Below are 18941 nucleotides of genomic sequence, written 5' to 3'. Positions count from 1 at the left end.
GGCCACTCTACCATAAAGGCCTGATTAGTGGAGCGCTACAGAGATGGTTGACCTTCTGGAAGTTTCTCCCATCTCCAAAGAGGAACTCTGGAGCTCTGTCAGAGTGATCATCGGGTTCTTGGTCACCTCCCTGACCAAGGCCCTTCTCCCCCGATTGCTCAGTTTGGCCGGGTGGCCAGCTCTAGCCTTTTCACGTGCGAGTTCCAAATATCTCTAACCGTCGCCCCTGCGTGAGTTTTTTCATGCGCGTGATGTCAGAATCCTCTCACTGTTCCAAAATGTGATTGTTACTTAACACGACAGTTACCCACACTGCCCGCAAACCAAGGCGCGCTGCCTGCATATTATCAATAGGCTATGTTTCAACTTGTCAATTTCTAATTATTTTATAACAAGTTTTATTTTCTAACAACAGTTTGAATTGAGGTGTGTTCCACCTCCTCGTTAATTCGCACAAGACGTAGCCCATTTCACTCCTGTGGACAATTTATGTTTAAGGCTTTACTGAGCGGACAAACTTCTCTCTTCAATGTGAGCCCAAGCACTTCCCAAGTGTTTCCCCAGATCAAGGATGAAGACATTGCACATCTCTAGTCAGAACAGGCTTTGCACAAACGCTTCCCACAGCACATTTTCTGGCTTGCGCCCGCATTGCCTTCGTGGTTATTTGTCTTACAAATTGGACTTTGGACATGTGTGCGTTCCTATCAAAGTAAGTGGCTTATTTTCTGTATATCATGTTGTCGTTTCTGCTGTAGCACATCATATGTACAGTGGGGAGAACAAGTATTTGATACACTGCCGATTTTGCAGGTTTTCCTACTTACAAAGCATGTAGAGGTCTGTAATTTTTATCATAGGTACACTTCAACTGTGAGAGACGGAATCTAAAACAAAAATCCAGAAAATCACATTGTATGATTTTTAAGTAATTAATTAGCATTTTATTGCATGACATAAGTATTTGATCACCTACCAACCAGTAAGAATTCTGGCTCTCACAGACCTGTTAGATTTTCTTTAAGAAGCCCTCCTGTTCTCCACTCATTACCTGTATTAACTGCACCTGTTTGAACTCGTTACCTGTATAAAAGACACCTGTCCACACACTCAATCAAACAGACTCCAACCTCTCCATGGCCAAGACCAGAGAGCTGTGTAAGGACATCAGGGATAAAATTGTAGACCTGCACAAGGCTGGGATGGGCTACAGGACAATAGGCAAGCAGCTTGGTAAGAAGGCAACAGCTGTTGGCGCAATTATTAGAAAATGGAAGAAGTTCAAGATGACGGTCAATCACCCTCGGTCTGGGGCTCCATGCAGGATCTCACCTCGTGGGGCATCAATGATCATGAGGAATGTGAGGGATCAGCCCAGAACTACACGGCAGGACCTGGTCAATGACCTGAAGAGAGCTGGGACCACAGTCTCAAAGAAAACCATTAGTAACACACTACTCCGTCATGGATTAAAATCCTGCAGCGCACGCAAGGTCCCCCTGCTCAAGCCAGCGCATGTCCAGGCCCGTCTGAAGTTTGCCAATGACCATCTGGATGATCCAGAGGAGGAATGGGAGAAGGTCATGTGGTCTGATGAGACAAAAATAGAGCTTTTTGGTCTAAACTCCACTCGCCGTGTTTGGAGGAAGAAGAAGGATGAGTACAACCCCAAGAACACCATCCCAACCGTGAAGCATGGAGGTGGAAACATCATTCTTTGGGGATGCTTTTCTGCAAAGGGGACAGGACGACTGCACCGTATTGAGGGGAGGATGGATGGGGCCATGTATCGCGAGATCTTGGCCAACAACCTCCTTCCCTCAGTAAGAGCATTGAAGATGGGTCGTGGCTGGGTCTTCCAGCATGACAACGACCCGAAACACACAGCCAGGGCAACTAAGGAGTGGCTCCTTAAGAAGCATCTCAAGGTCCTGGAGTGGCCTAGCCAGTCTCCAGACCTGAACCCAATAGAAAATATTTGAAGGGAGCTGAAAGTCCGTATTGCCCAGCGACAGCCCCGAAACCTGAAGGATCTGGAGAAGGTCTGTATGGAGGAGTGGGCCAAAATCCCTGCTGCAGTGTGTGCAAACTTGGTCAAGAACTACAGGAAACATATGATCTCTGTAATTGCAAACAAAGGTTTCTGTACCAAATATTAAGTTCTGCTTTTCTGATGTATCAAATACTTATGTCATGCAATAAAATGCAAATTAATTACTTAAAAATCATACAATGTGATTTTCTGGATTTTTGTTTTATATTCCGTCTCTCACAGTTGAAGTGTACCTATGATAAAAAATTACAGACCTCTAAATGCTTTGTAAGTAGGAAAACCTGCCAAATCGGCAGTGTATCAAATACTTGTTCTCCCCACTGTATGTATGGATCTGTATTTACTGTTTTAATAACATGTTTTCAAGTACTGGTGACAAATCATGCATTCCGGTTCTTGCATAGATTGTAATGAACACACGATTTGTGTAAAATACTTAAATATTGTACTGATTATGATGAGTTAATGTTAAGCTATTTGCCGGCTATGTGTGGCGACATGTTTGTTGACATCATACAAAGCATTCTGTTTGTCACGTTAGTGTCTGTCAGACCAAAGATGTTATAACGCTCGACTGACATATGATGCTTCAAGACAACTGTGAACTCGGAAAAATACTAGGTAAAATCATGACTTCAATGATCTTCAGGTCCGAAAGTCTGAGCTCTAGACCGAGGCCTGATTTCCCAAGTTGGAATTCTGAATTGGATGACCGTCTAATTTTTTCCCCAGAGATCCCAGTTGTCTTGAACACGGCATCAGAATGTAACTTTGGTACCTAAGGGTTGCCAGCTCAGACCCCCCTTTCCAGGGGGTTTATTTTTATTTAGCGTATAACCTTTTCTTGCATTTGACCCCATTTATTGATAAATCCACCATCATAGTAGTATTTCCTGCATCATATCCCCCCACAATTTTTTATTTATTTTTTATTTAACCTTTATTTAACCAGGTAGGCAAATTGAGAACACGTTCTCATTTACAATTGCGACCTGGCCAAGATAAAGCAAAGCAGTTCGACACATACAACAACACATAGTTACACATGGAGTAAAACAAACATATAGTCAATAATACAGTGAAAAAAAAAAAAAAAGTCTATATACAATGTGAGCAAGTGAGGTGAGATAAGGGAGGTGAAGGCAAACAAATATATGTATAAATAAATAAAAATATAAAAGGCCATGGAGGCGAAGTGAGTACAACACAGCAAGTAAAATAAAATAAAAATAAAAAAAATAAATAAAATAAATAAAAATAAAATAAAAATAAAACAATGGAATGGTTGGTTTGCAGTGGAAGAAAGTGCAAAGTAGAGACAGAAATAATGGGGTGCAAAGGAGCAAAATAAATTAATAAATAAATACAGTAGGTAAAGAGGTAGTTGTTTGGGCTAAATTGTAGATGGGTTATGTACAGGTGCAGTAATCTATGAGCTGCTCTGACAGCTGGTGCTTAAAGCTAGTGAGGGAGATAGGTGTTTCCAGTTTCAGAGATTTTTGTAGTTCGTTCCAGTCATTGGCAGCAGAGAACTGGAAGGAGAGGCGTCCAAAGGAAGAATTGGTTTTGGGGGTGACTAGAGAGATATACCTGCTGGAGCGCGTGCTACAGGTAGGTGCTGCTATGGTGACCAGCGAGCTGAGATAAGGGGGGACTTTACCTAGCAGGGTCTTGTAGATGACCTGGAACCAGTGGGTTTGGCGACGAGTATGAAGCGAGGGCCAGCCAACGAGAGTGTACAGGTCGCAGTGGTGGGTAGTATATGGGGCTTTGGTGACAAAACGGATGGCACTGTGATAGACTGCATCCAATTTATTGAGTAGGGTTTTGGAGGCTATTTTGTAAATGACATCACCGAAGTCGAGGATTGGTAGGATGGTCAGTTTTACAAGGGTATGTTTGGCAGCATGAGTAAAGGATGCTTTGTTGCGGAATAGGAAGCCAATTCTAGATTTGACTTTGGATTGGAGATGTTTGATGTGAGTCTGGAAGGAGAGTTTACAGTCTAACCAGACACCTAGGTATTTGTAGGTGTTCACATATTCTAAGTCAGAGCCGTCCAAAGTAGTGATGTTGGACAGGCGGGCAGGAGCAGGCAGTGATCGGTTGAAGAGCATGCATTTGGTTTTACTTGTATTTAAGAGCAGTTGGAGGCCACGGAAGGAGAGTTGTATGGCATTGAAGCTCGCCTGGAGGGTTGTTAACACAGTGTCAAAAGAAGGGCCAGAAGTATACAGAATAGTGTCGTCTGCGTAGAGGTGGATCTGAGAATCACCAGCAGCAAGAGCGACATCATTGATGTAAACAGAGAAGAGAGTCGGTCCAAGAATTGAACCCTGTGGCACCCCCATAGAGACTGCCAGAGGCCCGGACAACAGACCCTCCGATTTGACACACTGAACTCGATCAGAGAAGTAGTTGGTGAACCAGGCGAGGCAATCATTAGAGAAACCAAGGCTGTCGAGTCTGCCAATGAGGATGTGGTGATTGACAGAGTCAAAGGCCTTGGCCAGGTCAATGAATACGGCTGCACAGTATTGTTTCCTATCGATGGCGGTTACGATATCGTTTATGACCTTGAGCGTGGCTGAGGTGCACCCATGACCAGCTCTGAAACCAGATTGCATTGCGGAGAAGGTGTGGTGGGATTCGAAATGGTCGGTAATCTGTTTGTTGACTTGGCTTTCGAAGACCTTAGAAAGGCAGGGTAGGATAGATATAGGTCTGTAGCAGTTAGGGTCAAGGGTGTCCCCCCCTTTGAAGAGGGGGATAACCGCAGCTGCTTTCCAATCTTTGGGGATCTCAGACGACACGAAAGAGAGGTTGAAGAGGCTAGTAATAGGGGTGGCAACAATTTCAGCAGATAGTTTTAGAAAGAAAGGGTCCAGATTATCTAGCCCGGCTGATTTGTAAGGGTCCAGATTTTGCAGCTCATTTAGAACATCAGCTGACTGTATTTGGGAGAAAGAGAAATGGGGAAGGCTTGGGCGAGTAGCAGAGGGGAGGGCAGTGCTGTTGTCCGGGGTAGGGGTAGCCAGGTGGAAGGCATGGCCAGCCGTAGAAAAATGCTTATTGAAATTCTCAATTATAGTGGATTTGTCGGTGGTGACAGTGTTTCCTATCTTCAGAGCGGTTGGAAGCTGGGAGGAGGTGTTCTTATTCTCCATGGACTTTACGGTGTCCCAGAACTTTTTTGAATTTGTGTTGCAGGAAGCAAATTTCTGCTTGAAAAAGCTAGCCTTGGCTGTTCTAACTGCCTGTGTATATTGGTTTCTGGCTTCCCTGAAAAGTTGCATATCACGGGGGCTGTTCGATGCTAATGCAGAACGCCATAGGATGTTTTTCTGTTGGTTAAGGGCAGTCAGGTCAGGAGAGAACCAAGGGCTATATCTGTTCCTGGTTCTAAATTTCTTGAATGGGGCATGCTTATTCAAGATGGTGAGGAAGGCATTTTTAAAAAATGACCAGGCATCCTCTACTGACGGGATGAGATCAATATCCTTCCAGGATACCCCGGCCAGGTCGATTAGAAAGGCCTGCTCGCTGAAGTGTTTCAGGGAGCGTTTGACAGTGATGAGTGGAGGTCGTTTGACCGCTGACCCATTACGGATGCAGGCAATGAGGCAGTGATCGCTGAGATCTTGGTTGAAAACAGCAGAGGTGTATTTGGAGGGCAAGTTTGTTAGGATGATATCTATGAGGGTACCCGTGTTTACGGAATTGGGGTGGTACCTGGTAGGTTCATTTATAATTTGTGTGAGATTGAGGGCATCAAGCTTAGATTGTAGGGTGGCTGGGGTGTTGAGCATGTTCAAATTTAGGTCGCCTAGCAGCACGAGCTCTGAAGATAGATGGGGGGCAATCAGTTCACATATAGTGTCCAGAGCACAGCTGGGGGCAGAGGGTGGTCTATAGCAGGCGGCAACGGTGAGAGACTTGTTTTTAGAGAGGTGGATTTTTAAAAGTAGAAGTTCAAATTGTTTGGGAACAGACCTGGATAGTATAACAGATTGCAACACCGCCCCCTTTGGCCGTTCTATCTTGTCTGAAAATCTTGTAATTGGGGATGAAAATGTCTGAATTTTTGGTGGTCTTTCTAAGCCAGGATTCAGACACGGCTAAAACATCCGGGTTGGCAGAGTGTGCTAAAGCAGTGAACAAAACAAACTTAGGGAGGAGGCTTCTAATGTTAACATGCATGAAGCCAAGGCTATTACGGTTACAGAAGTCATCAAAAGAGAGCGCCTGGGGAATAGGAGTGGAGCCAGGTACTGCAGGGCCTGGATTCACCTCTACATCACCAGAGGAACAGAGGAGGAGTAGGATAAGGGTACGGCTAAAAGCTATGAGAATTGGTCGCCTAGAGCTACTAGAGCAGAGAGTAAAAGGAGGTTTCTGGGGGCGATAAAATAGTTTAAAGGAATAATGTACAGACAAAGGTATGGTAGGATGTGAATACAGTGGAGGTAAACCTAGGTATTGAGTGATGATGAGAGAGATATTGTCTCTAGAAACATCATTTAAACCAGGTGATGTCATCGCATATGTGGGTGGTGGAACTGAGAGGTTGGATATGGTATAGAGAGCAGGGCTAGAATCTCTACAGTGAAATAAGCCAATAAACACTAACCAGAACAGCAATGGACAAGGCATATTTACATTAAGGAGAGGCATGCTAATCGAGTGATCAATAAGGGTCCAGTGAGTAGAGGTTGGTTGGGGTCGTGGCGATCCAGACAGCTGGCCGGGTATATGGCTATCGGTAGCAGCATAGGATGGAGGTCTGTTTGTAGATACCTTGTGCGTTTCCGTCGGTAGGTTAGTGGGGTTCCGTGTAGTGGGGTTCCGTGTGGTAGAGGGGATCAATCCAAATTGGCAAAATAGATATAGTGACCCAAGGAAAAAATAAAATAAATAAATAATAATAATAATAATAGTTGTCCAATATACTTGTTCAAATAGCAGCCGATAAGACAGCTAACGATTAGCGGGCCTCAGATGAGCGTTCAGGTAACGTCGGGACGGAGGTGCCAGTTGGATAAATCCCTCGGGCAGATAACGTCGGCAGTCAGTCGCGGCAGTCAGTCGTGAAGGCCCGGTGGGGTTCCGTATCTGCAGCAGCAACAAAAGAAACGGGTCCGGATGGTGATGGAACTCCTCAGCTGGCTAGCTCCAGAATGATTAGAGTTTGCTCCGGGGTCGACGTAAGCCAATAGTCACACGGTTTGCAGCTAGCTAGCTGCGAAATCAAGGTACAAGTGTCCAGAGCCTGCGGCTGGAATCCGGGGAAACTGAGAGAAAAAAAGAGTCCCGGAATGCTCCGATCCGAGTCGCGTTGCACAAAAGTGCCGGTAGATTATCGAGCTAAAGGAATAGCTGATGACCACTAAACGTGGGCAGCTGAAACACCAACGCTAGCCAGCAAACCGGCTAATTTCGGGGCAGCTACAGATTAGCTTCTGGCTAGCTATCGGAGTAGCTTCTGGTTAAGCTTTCAGGCTAGCTTCTGAATTAGCCCCTGGCTAGCTTCCACGATGGATTTTCAGATTGAGGTAAGTAATACTTTTTGTAATTGGTGAAGCGGGTTGCAGGAAAGCTTTTGCAGGAAAGCTTTTGTAGTTGAGTTCTTGGATAATAAAATAGATAAAAGATATGCGAAGAAAGGTGTAAATATATATATATACAGGACACGAACAATACGGAACAGAAAAAGACGTCTGAACTGCTAAGCCACCTTGGCACTCACTCACAACACACACACACACACACACACAATACCTTCCCCCATTTCTACCCACAGACTTGAAAACCCCCCACAAATTAAATGAACCCCCCCACAAAACCCCCTAAAATGGTTTCATCCCTGTTAAGCTTTTTTGCAACGGTAAGGCTAGGCAGTAGGCTTGTATTTGATGTGATGATCTGTGAGGTGAAAACATTATATTTGCTTTGTGATTGTCAAAAACGGTAAACGACTTGTCAAGTCATGTGCTCTGGTTTTTGTATACACTGTAACAAGTACATCAACGATTTGTAATATGCTGAAAAGTGGCTAAACTATGAGCGCAGTCATCTTTGACTGTTTATTTGTGTTTGTATAGTGAATTGCATTCTGGGATTAGGGAGTTTTTGCTTGTCAAACGTAAACAAACATGGCTGCCTTCATAAAGAATTTTAGCTGCTGTTAGCTTAGCTGACACTCATTTATTTTCTAAACAGCATTACATTAGTCTCTTGTGCTCACCAGATGTGGTACATTGTAAACTAGTCAAGCTGTTACATTGCTAACTTATGTGTCACGCCCTGACCTGATAGCTTTTTATGTCTCTATTTTGGGTTTGGTCAGGGTGTGATTTGGGTGAGCATTCTATGTTCTATTTTCTATGTTTTTGTATTTCTTTGTTTTGGCCGGGTATGGTTCTCAATCAGGGACAGCTGTCTATCGTTGTCTCTGATTGGGAACCATACTTAGGTAGCCCTTTTCCCTCCTTTCTGTGTGGGAAGTTAACTTTGTTTGTGGCACATAGCCCTTAAGCTTCACGGTTGTTTTGTATTGCTTATTGTTTTGTTGGCGTCACCTAAATAAAAGGAATATGTACGCTTACCACGCTGCACTTTGGTCCACTTCCTTTGACGGCCGTGACATTATGTTTTGTTTTTTTGTCAGCGCAACCTATTTTTTAGACTAGTTTATGGAATGAGTTTGGCTGTGGATGTGTTCCGTGTGATGCTTGGATGATGAAGTTCGCATTTATCTTTTACAATAAAAGGTCAAATTGAGGAATAAAGTTTAAGACCTTTATTTTCCATCAGTACCAAAAAATATTTCGATGCTGTTCAGAAAACAATGGTGTTTAGACCTGTTTGTTGTGTCATACGTTCTGTTGATACTGTTCCAATCACGTATTTGAGATCATACGCTGCAGGGACCACTCAACAATGATCACAAATATGTGATTGTATGAGTCAAAGGGCTAGGAAGAGTCTTGGTGGTTCCAAGCTTTTTCCATTTAACTATGATGTATGCTACTGTGTTCTTGGGGACCTTCAATATTTCTAAAAACCTGTTTTTGCTTTGTCTTTATGGGGTATTGTGTGCAGATTGATGAGTAAAATTTTTTATTGAATCCATTTTAGAATAAGGCTGTAATGTAACAAATGTGGGAAAAGCCCTGCTAGAGCTGCCCCGGTCAACTGTAAGTGCTGTTATTGTGAAGTGGAAACGTCTAGGAGCAACAGCGGCTCAGAAGCGAAGTGGTAGGCCAAACAAGCTCACAGAACGCGACCGTCGAGTCCTGAAGTGCGCAGCACGTAAACATTGTCTATCTTCAGTTGCAACACTCACTACCGAGTTCCAAACTGCCTCTGAAAGCAACGTCAGCACAATAACTGTTTGTCGGCAGCTTCATTAAATTAGTTTCCATGGCCGAGCAGCTGCACACAAGTCTAATATCACCATGTGTAATGCCAAGCGTCAGCTGGAGTGGTGTAAAGCTCACCACCATTGGACTCTGGAGCAGTGGAGAAACGTTCTCTGGAGTGATGAATCACGCTTTTCCATCTGGCAGTCCGACGGACGAATCTGGGTTTGGCGGATGCCAGGTGCATAGTGCATTGGGGCAGGTAGCGTTTCATGGTTCGGGATAGGCCCCTTAGTTCCAGTGAAGGGAAATCTTAACAGTACAGCATACAATGACATTATAGACGAGTCTGTGCTTCCAACTTTGTGGCAACAGTTTGGGTAAGGCCCCTTTCCAGTTTCAGCATGATAATGCCCCTGTGCACAAAGCGAGGTCCATACAGATATGGTTTGTCTAGGTCGGTGTGGAAGAACTTGACTGGCCTGCACAGAGCCCTGACCTCAACCCCCTCAAACACCTTTGGGATGAATTGGAACGCCGACTGTGGCTGAATGGAAGCATGTCCCTGCAGCAATGTTCCTACATCTAGTGGAAAGCCTTCCCAGGCGTCCACATACTTTTGGTCATGCACTGTAGTATGTGGGGCAACCATTGAACACAATATCAAGCTCATAAAACTAGAAGGCAAACAAACCAGCAGTATTAACTAAAAAACAGGCCTTCATTTGCATAAAAAAACAAGTGCACGAAAGGTGCAAACAATGCAATTGTGTCAATGTACAACTACATGTAAAATCAAGAATACGGATCAATTATTCAAAATGGCTGTTTGATTAGGATTATCATTGACCATTAGCAGCCAAAATGTTACACAAAACAAACGTTCTTGTTGACTGAATTATTTTTCGGTTTCCTTCTTCAATGTAATAGCAATTTGTATTTACATTGTTATTGACACAAACTTTGTGTCTATACAGTAGAGTTTCACCTGGGTGTTTGATGTGCTCTTTCCTGTCTTAGTTTGTGAAGGACCTAAATACAGGGGAGGCGCCCGCAAACGTGCCTGTTTTTATTCTTGACTATAGAGTTTGCTAGAGGGCACACCTGATACCAATGCCTTTGCTCCACCTCCATGCCCAGACTGGGGGAATTCTGAACAGTATGGCAGCAAAATGTTTGAAGTTCACATTTAGCCTTTAATCTCATATTTGTCTTCTGATATGGGGCCCATGTTCCTCACATGGTACATGGCTGTGTGGTTGAGTGGGTAAATTTCTAAATACATTTTCCATCTTACTGCCCCAAAAGTTGGGAGTTAAATTATGGCTGTGGTGGTCATGAAATGTTGTCAGGTGGTGATTGTCAAGCAAATAACTGCCAGTCTCACGGCTGAGTTAACATAAACACATTTAGCGTCTCCTGTCTTCCACGCATAGCCTACAAGCCACTGATGCAGACCTTTGGAACATCATTTTAAAAAGTCTAATAGATCCATGTAAAATAGCCTACACCATCACAATAAATCCATTATTTATTTTAGACAGGTCTAAAAAAAACAATATATGAAGAAAATGTAGTCTATTTCAGAAGAACAGAATAGCTGAGTTGTCCTTGGCTGTGGGCTACACTAGTTAATTTAGCAAACAAGATTTGCTTCGAATTCCGTGGCATTATTTTATATTATTGACAAGCACTTGAAAATGCCTCGAATTTCCGGGCTGCATCCCCTTTGTGAGGCCAAATAATCCCTCTAAAAAAATCCATTCCTTTTGCGGCCAGTAGCCGTAATGCCCTTGGGCTGAATTTGATCATTATAATTCCCTTCTCCCCACTCCTTGCCTCTCACTTCCATGGTTCTCAGTCACGTGATTGGGTGTTTCTCACAGGCTACAAGTGAAGACAGACACATCGGGGGACGCAACTGCACATGTCCTTATCTAATTACGAGGTGCATACTGAAGATATTGGAAGAACTGTCTAGTGGTGTAAAAAGTACCCAGTTGCCATACTTGAGTAAAAGTAAAGATACCTTAATAGAAAATGACTCAAGTAAAAGTGAAAGTCACCCAGTAAAATACTGCTTGAGTAAAAGTATTTCGTTTGAAATATACTTAAGTATCAAAAGTAAATGTAACTGCAAAAATATACTTAAGTATCAAAAGTATAAGTATGAATCATTTCAAATAGCTTATATTAAATAAACCAGATGGTACAATGTTCTTGTTTTTTAAATTATGGATAGCCAGGGGCACAGTACAACATGCAGATAAAATTTACAAACAAAGCATTTGTGTTTTTGTGAGTCAGCCAGATCAGAGGCAGTAGGGATGACCAGGGATGTTCTCTTGATAAGTGCATGAATTGGGCCATGTTCCTGTTCGCTAAGCATTCAAAATGTAACGATTACTTTTGGGTGTCAGGGAAAATGTATGGAGTAAAATGTACATTCTTTTCTTTAGGAATGTAGTAAAGTAAAAGTTGTCAAAAGTGTAAATAATAAAGTACAAAAACCCTAAAAAACAACTAAGTATTTTTACTTAAGTACTTTACACCATTCGACTGTCCACGTTTACTTTTCGTCAGCCAACAAGATGAGTAGGCCTAATGAACAGCAAAAGCACAAGCCTATGTCAATTTACTATCCCCCATAGTGCAAAAGTTTACCTATTCTGTGCGAGAATTAGTCCGGGACAAATTAATACAACCACTGGCATCAATAAACCTTTTTTAAGCAATGAGCCTGACACAACAGATGAGAATGTTTAGCTTAAAATATTGATAAACTATTACTGTAGGCTATTTCTTCCCATTATAAGCGCAGCAATGCGCCCACTGCAGTAGGCTAGAAGCGCAAATGTTCCATTAGCAGTAAAACCCCTTTATCAAAAGTGACCACAAATGTGATTATGCACGTAATGCTTTTATTATAAAGGTGCATTTTTATGGTGAAAATTATCTTCCCCAAACTTGAACTTAAAGCTCTTTGCCAGTTAGGCTCTACACCCCTTGTAAAGTGGATGGATGTGCTTCATTTTAAGAAGTTATCTGGCCACTTTACTTGTGATACAAACCTTATCAAAACATATAGGCCTATGGGCTAGGTTATATGAGGTGTGTAATTATGATTTGAAAAAGTCCCCCCAAAAAGCATGCGCTGTTTGCCTTAAACTGGGCATCATTCATAAGTGGTAATATATCATTCAGGCTAGTATTGAAAGAGCGGGAGAGACAAAGAGAGTGGACTTATCGTACATACATTTGGAAAATACGCTCGTCGTGAATATGGATATTTAGCACCCTAACCACCGCTCATTCGGATTTAGAAATGCAACATATATTTACGCTTAGATGTCTTTCTCTGTCGTCTCTCTGTTGAAACCACTCGTCTGTCTATGGCGATTAGTTTGAGGGATGTAAGACTCTGGTTTGTCCACCAGAGGTCCCAATGTCCTTTGGTCGAGTTTCCTAGATTATTTTACATATACAGCTGCAGACTGTGAATGTGTAGTCTCGTCTTCAACTTCTTCACTCGTCGAGAGTTTCAGAGGGTCTTACCATTTTCTGGTCTTGTAGTTTTAAACCATTTGTCACGTATTCAGCTTGCGTTGCACGTAGACTGGTCTCAATGGTTGATTATTCAGGGTACAGCTAGGACCACTTTACACACCGGCAGCAACCCGGCATGTTTTGGTCTAATGTTAATTCTTCAGCGATTCCTTTTAAACACTCGCCTTGGAGGGCGGTTCCGTCACATTGACACAATGTCTGTGCCCACTTGGGCGTGGTTACTGACTGAGCAAAAGTCTATATGAAAAACAATTATCTCATTTAGAAGGCTAAAATCACATTGTTATATTTTCAAAAGTATTCTTATACCTAATCATTTATTTAATACAACAATTACATGCAAACCTGATAACTAAAATGTGTACACCTTCAGAGATAGTTATTTAGTTATTGATATCACAAAATAATAAACGTTTGACAGGATTGTTCTTTAAATACCCCTGACCATTCCAAATGTTTGGATTTCAAAACTAATGTTCCAAAGTCCAATATTTTGATGTTAGAGTTTTTAGCAAGAGTCTCTCTCTACACGCAATGGATGTTTTACTTCTCCATACTGCAGGGCCAAAGGGAGAGTTTCTGCAAGGTATTTACGATCCGGTTGTTAAGTCATAAAATCGGACCAACTCCCCCCTCTCCTGTGGGAGAGAGGGGGTTTGGGCTAATCTGGCACCCATGATCCTCACCCAGGAGAGAGAGTCATGACAAGGCCATCACTCTGTTTTCTCACTCAATTGCATAGCCTATAGAAATGTTGTGCAACATGAGCTCAAGTGTTTGATTCGATTTTCAAATACATTTGCATTGATGTCAGAGTGATTAGAGGGACAATAGAGTGCAGAGTACCAGGCAGTTAGCAAGTTTGGTAGGCTACTAATGACCATCATCAGCATCAGAGCTTGGAGAAGCCTAATTACCGTGACTAGTCGGTCACATGGAATTTGACTGCCATCATGACTCGTGACCGGCGGTGTGGTAATATGGTCACCGTAACAGCACTAGGTTTAATTCCTGCTTCTTTATTTCCCACTTTCACACCTCCTGCTTCTAATCTGTCTGAAAAAAATAAAGATTCGATTTGAGATGATTTTACATGGATTTAAAAAAATGTAACCTTAAAGAGGAATGGAAACACTAGGTTTTAGAACGGCAGCTAACTGTAACTGTAAATCGCTATATTGGCATTGTTGCGTCACTGGCAGGAGAGAACATTTTTGAACTCCCAAAAACTGCTGAATTTACCGAGTAGCTCCGAGTCTGAGAATGAGTTTATTACAGAGAATTAAATCATGTTATTTAGGGAGCCAATAAACCTACTGAAGCCGTTCATGTTTGAGCCGATCAATTCCCCAGATCAAAGAGTTTGTTCCCGTAGCAGTAACAACACAGACATGCCGCCTAAAACACATCAGCTCGAGGGTCGGCGTAGCCAAACACAAATTGGTGTGGGAATAATGCCAGATAATGGCTCGAGTATGAGTGTGTGTTTTAGAGAGATGATGGTGATGCAGCACAAAATCCCGGCAGATGGTGGCTGTATTACATCCGGTCAGAGGTTCCTGTCAATCTGTCTGGATGGCGATGAATTTATTGGACGTGTCACTAATCCTTATGAAGAACTTCCTGGCAGAAGAGCTTACACGACCAGTCAGCAGCCGATATGCCAGTTAAAATATTTGTGACATTTTGCTTGATTATACATTTTTGAAGGTTAATATCAGTAGTGGGTAGGAGCTCAATATACATAATCAGTATCCTTTAATGATGTTTATCACCAGCACTGTTTGGCGCGATGGTAACACATTTACCTTTTGATTAGACGACCGGAGTACGAATCGCAGACAGCGTCATGATTCATGAAATCTCATTCTAAACCAATAATGGGGCGTGCTCATTATAAATACATAGTGATTTCTTTTCTGTATCAGACTAACTTTTCTTATGATTTTGTTTGCAGAGCATATACTGTAGGCTGGCAGTTTATCGCCAGCTTGCCCTATGGGCACAAGGGGGAATTGGATAAGGTGTGCGGCCATCTCATCCCTGCGTTTGTCATTTCTTCCATAAGGCACGCATACCCAGAAGCATAGGCTTTTTCATAGGGTTTGAGTTTGAATACAACCAGTTCCTTTAGTAAATCTAGCCTGCTGTCATTTTTTTCAAGACATAGATCTAATGCCTGCACCTTATGTAAAAATAGTATTAGTTAGCTTGTCCACTATAACAACAGGTTCAAGTGTAACCAGATAAACTTCCTTTGAAGATAAAACTACTTTCAACGTGCACTAATCCCGTGTCCCTGTCGCTAGAGTAGTGACTTCAACTAGCTTTGGCTTCCATCTATTGGAAAGGAATGGTAACTACACTGGACAGCTAGTTGGCAGAGTCAAAGTAGACTTTTAATAATATATGCCATTTAGCAAACTCCTTTATCCGTTCAGTCGCTTTCGCTTGACTCCGAAGTCAGCGATGTTGATGATGGTTGGTCGGTAACCCCTACACTATAACCCTCAAAATGTAAAACGTAGGTGCAAGCAGAGGGCTTCAACGTAGGCCTATGACTCTTTTCCATTCGGAAACTCCCAGTTGCCACATCGAAAGTGCCCTTCATCGCAACGTCTGCCTCCGCGAAATGCTGTCTGCACCATCCTGTAGCTCGAGCTGGCACGTCCTTCCTCTTCAGGACATGGAGCCACAAGTTGTGGGTCCTTGGGCTGCCGATGGTAGCTTACCAAGGGATTTTTTGGAGACAATTCATACAGCCTGGCGCTATACAGTTCATGTTTGAATTACTACTTGTTGTTGCCATCTTCGTTGTCCTTACCTAACCTCACTTACTTCGATTCACTCTCCACGCGAAAACTCAATACCTCAGACAATTTGATGATTCCTGCCAGTGACGCAGTGGCGTCAGTCGTTACTATGGCAAAATAAATTGGCACTGGCCATCGCTCAAATTATTATTTTACATATTTAACCTATATTTAACAAGGCATGTCAGTTAAGAACAAATTATTTTACAATGAGTGCGTAACCCAGCCAAACCCTAACGACACTGGGCCAATTGTGCGCTGCCCTATGGGACTCCCAATCACAGCCAGTTGTGATACAGCCAGGAATCAAACCAGGGTCTGTAGTGACACCTCTAGCACTGAGATGCAGTGCCTTAAACCGCTGCACCACTCGGGAGTCCAAATTAAACCTCGTCGATGATCAAAATACTAAATATAGAGATGTTTTTATGTTAAATGCACATGTTTAGTATTAGGATTGAATAGATCTCTTTGCTTAGATTTACTTCCCAAAGTGTTTCCATTCCCTTTTAAATCCATGTTTTATTGAATCCATGTTAAGTCTACTTATCTCAAGTCTGAATCGGGCCCAATGCGCTGAAGGTAACAAGGATATTTCAGCATAGTAAATTCATTCTGAAGATTGGCTAGGTGGACTAAAGCAGTGTTTTGACAAGCAGGAGACTCAGGTTTGCATCCACCTTCACACATCCCAGCCAACTTTTATACATGTTACCCCTGTTTTAACTTACATATACAGTAGCCCTAAACATTTCGATTGTAACATAATTTATGATCTCACAATGGGCCTGGCAACTGTAGCCTATAATAAATGCCATTGTCTACCATAGGAAAAGTATAAAAATCTTAATCAAAATATTGTCTGAAAATCATCATAAATCAATATTTACGCTATAACAATTGGCATTTCAAAACCATTTGATTGTATGAAACACAGTCTGCCAAAACATCAAATCAAAGTTTAGCGGTTGTGTACACTGTTTTACAGATGTTAATACAGGATTCTGTTTCAAGATCCAACAGTGCAGCCATATCCAGCAATACAATTACAATACACACATAATCCAAAAGACATTAAGACATATCTGAATGAGCTTTTTGTGTTTTGATCCTACCTTTTACATCCACTGAAACACCAACAATGGTTTTCACAAGACTCTCTTTAAAACACCAGTATTCCTATTAAGAATCACTTCCGATATTTCAGAGTACTCCCATAGTGTTTTGAAATACATTCTGTGTATCCTAACACTTACACAGAACAAAAATATAAACGCAAACATGTTGGTGTCATGTTTCATGAGCTGAAATAAAATATCCCAGAATTTTTCCATACGCACAAAAAGCTTATTTCTCTCATATTTTGTGCACAAATGTGCTTTCATCCCTGTTAGTAAGCATTTATAATTTGCCAAGATAATCCATCCACCTGACAGGTGTGGCATATCAAGAAGCTGATTAAACAGCATGATCATTACACAGGTGAACCTTGTGCTGGGGACAATAAAAGGCAACTCTAAAATGTGCAGTTGTCACACAACACAATGCCACAGATGTCTCAAGTTGAGGGAGCTTGCAATTGGCATGCTGACTGCAGGAATGTCCACAAGAAGTGTTGCGAGATAATTAAATGTTAATTTCTCTACAGTCATGTTTGGAGAATTTGGCAGTACGTCCAACCATCCTCACAACCGCAGACCACGTGTAACCACACCAGCCCAGGACCTCTACATTCGGCTTCTTCACCTGCGGGATCGTCTGAGACCAGCCACCTGGACAGCTGATGAAACGGAGGAGTATTTCTGTCTGTAATAAAGCCCTTTTGTGGGGAAAAACTCTGACTGGCAGGTTCTGTCACCCCAGTGGGTGGGCCTGTCTCCCCAGTGGGTGGGCCTATTCCCTCCCAGGCCCACCCATGACTCTTCCCCTTCCCAGTCATGTGAAATCTATAGATTAGGGCCTAATGAATTTATTTCAATTGACTGATTTCCTTTAATGAAATGTAACTCAGTAAAATTGTTGAAATTGTTGCGTTTATATTTTAGTTCAGTAGACATTGGGTTTACATTCAAACACCCTCCAAACTACAGAACTCAGCTTAGGTGAACTACTTTTCATGGTTTCACTACACAATGATGGTGTTTTGAGTCTTTCTATTTTAATAGTGCACTTTCAGTGATGGTTTTGACCCTTGTTACTCTTGTAATATCACTGTCATTGTATCGAGTTGGTGTTTTACTGCACTGTTCCATTATACAATGAATACTGTCTCAACATCCAGTTTAGACTTCATACTATCAAGTAGACTTTCCTTCCAGAGAGAGGTTAGTGAGAGGCATAGGAGAGTCCAGAGCCTTCTATTATAATACATTGTAATAAAGGGCTCCCGGAGATTGATGGTTAAAGAGAGTTAAAACAAGGGAATATGACACTATATTATTTTACTTTCAGTTGTGAGAAAAAAGTGTGTGATTTTTTTTTAAACTAGGCAAGACAGTTAAGAACAAATTCTTATTTACAATGACAGCCTAGGAACAGTGGGTTATTTGCCTTGTTTAGGGGTAGAAAGACTTACACAGTTTTGTGGCGTGCAGAAGACCCAGGTTCAAACCTAAAGGGTTATTTGGCCCATGCAGACAAGTTATTTTCAACCATGTAGAAAATCAACCAATACACACTTAGAAAAATAAAACAATTGACATAAAGCCTTTGTTGGAAAAAACCCGAGATGCTTCTATACCAGTCTCTCAAGGTTTTGCAGCGCTTTTCGTTGTGATATTTGTGGGCAAGAACAACACAAAAAATGTGCTGACGGTTTGTTGACGTATGGCTTGATTTAACCATTTTATGCCTAAAGTTTGGTGATTGGTTGAAAGTGTGAGCCCTCTTTTTGTAGTGCAGTTTGATGTGGTAATATTGCAGTGATTTGACTGTTTAAAGACACCCTCCAGCAATTTTTGAACTTTTCCTGTTGAAAAGCAATATCGAAAGTATAAATACAGTAAACTGCACACATTGAAGGTTTTTTTAAAATAGTTTTTATCAAAATAGTGTTTTTTAGGCACAACTGCAAACTTCAAGGAGTAGGGCATTCAAGGAGTAGGTCTGATGGTCTGACGTGATGTCATCGGCCTCCCGCTTGCTGAA

General features: G+C 42.1%; 1 long non-coding RNA gene across 1 annotated transcript in view; it reads left to right on the top strand.

The window, feature by feature from the left end:
* Positions 1-18941, top strand: part of LOC139570421 (uncharacterized) — a 25970-nt gene extending 7029 nt beyond the window's left edge. Inside the window, exon 3 of the long non-coding RNA XR_011674065.1 lies at positions 17443-18941. This is a non-coding gene — a long non-coding RNA (uncharacterized lncRNA). The remainder of the gene's footprint in view (positions 1-17442) is intronic.

The sequence above is a fragment of the Salvelinus alpinus genome, chromosome 3, assembly GCF_045679555.1.
Source record: "Salvelinus alpinus chromosome 3, SLU_Salpinus.1, whole genome shotgun sequence".
Lineage (NCBI taxonomy): Eukaryota > Metazoa > Chordata > Actinopteri > Salmoniformes > Salmonidae > Salvelinus > Salvelinus alpinus.
Note: the sequence above shows the minus strand (reverse complement) of the source record. Positions and strands in the feature narration are given on the sequence as shown.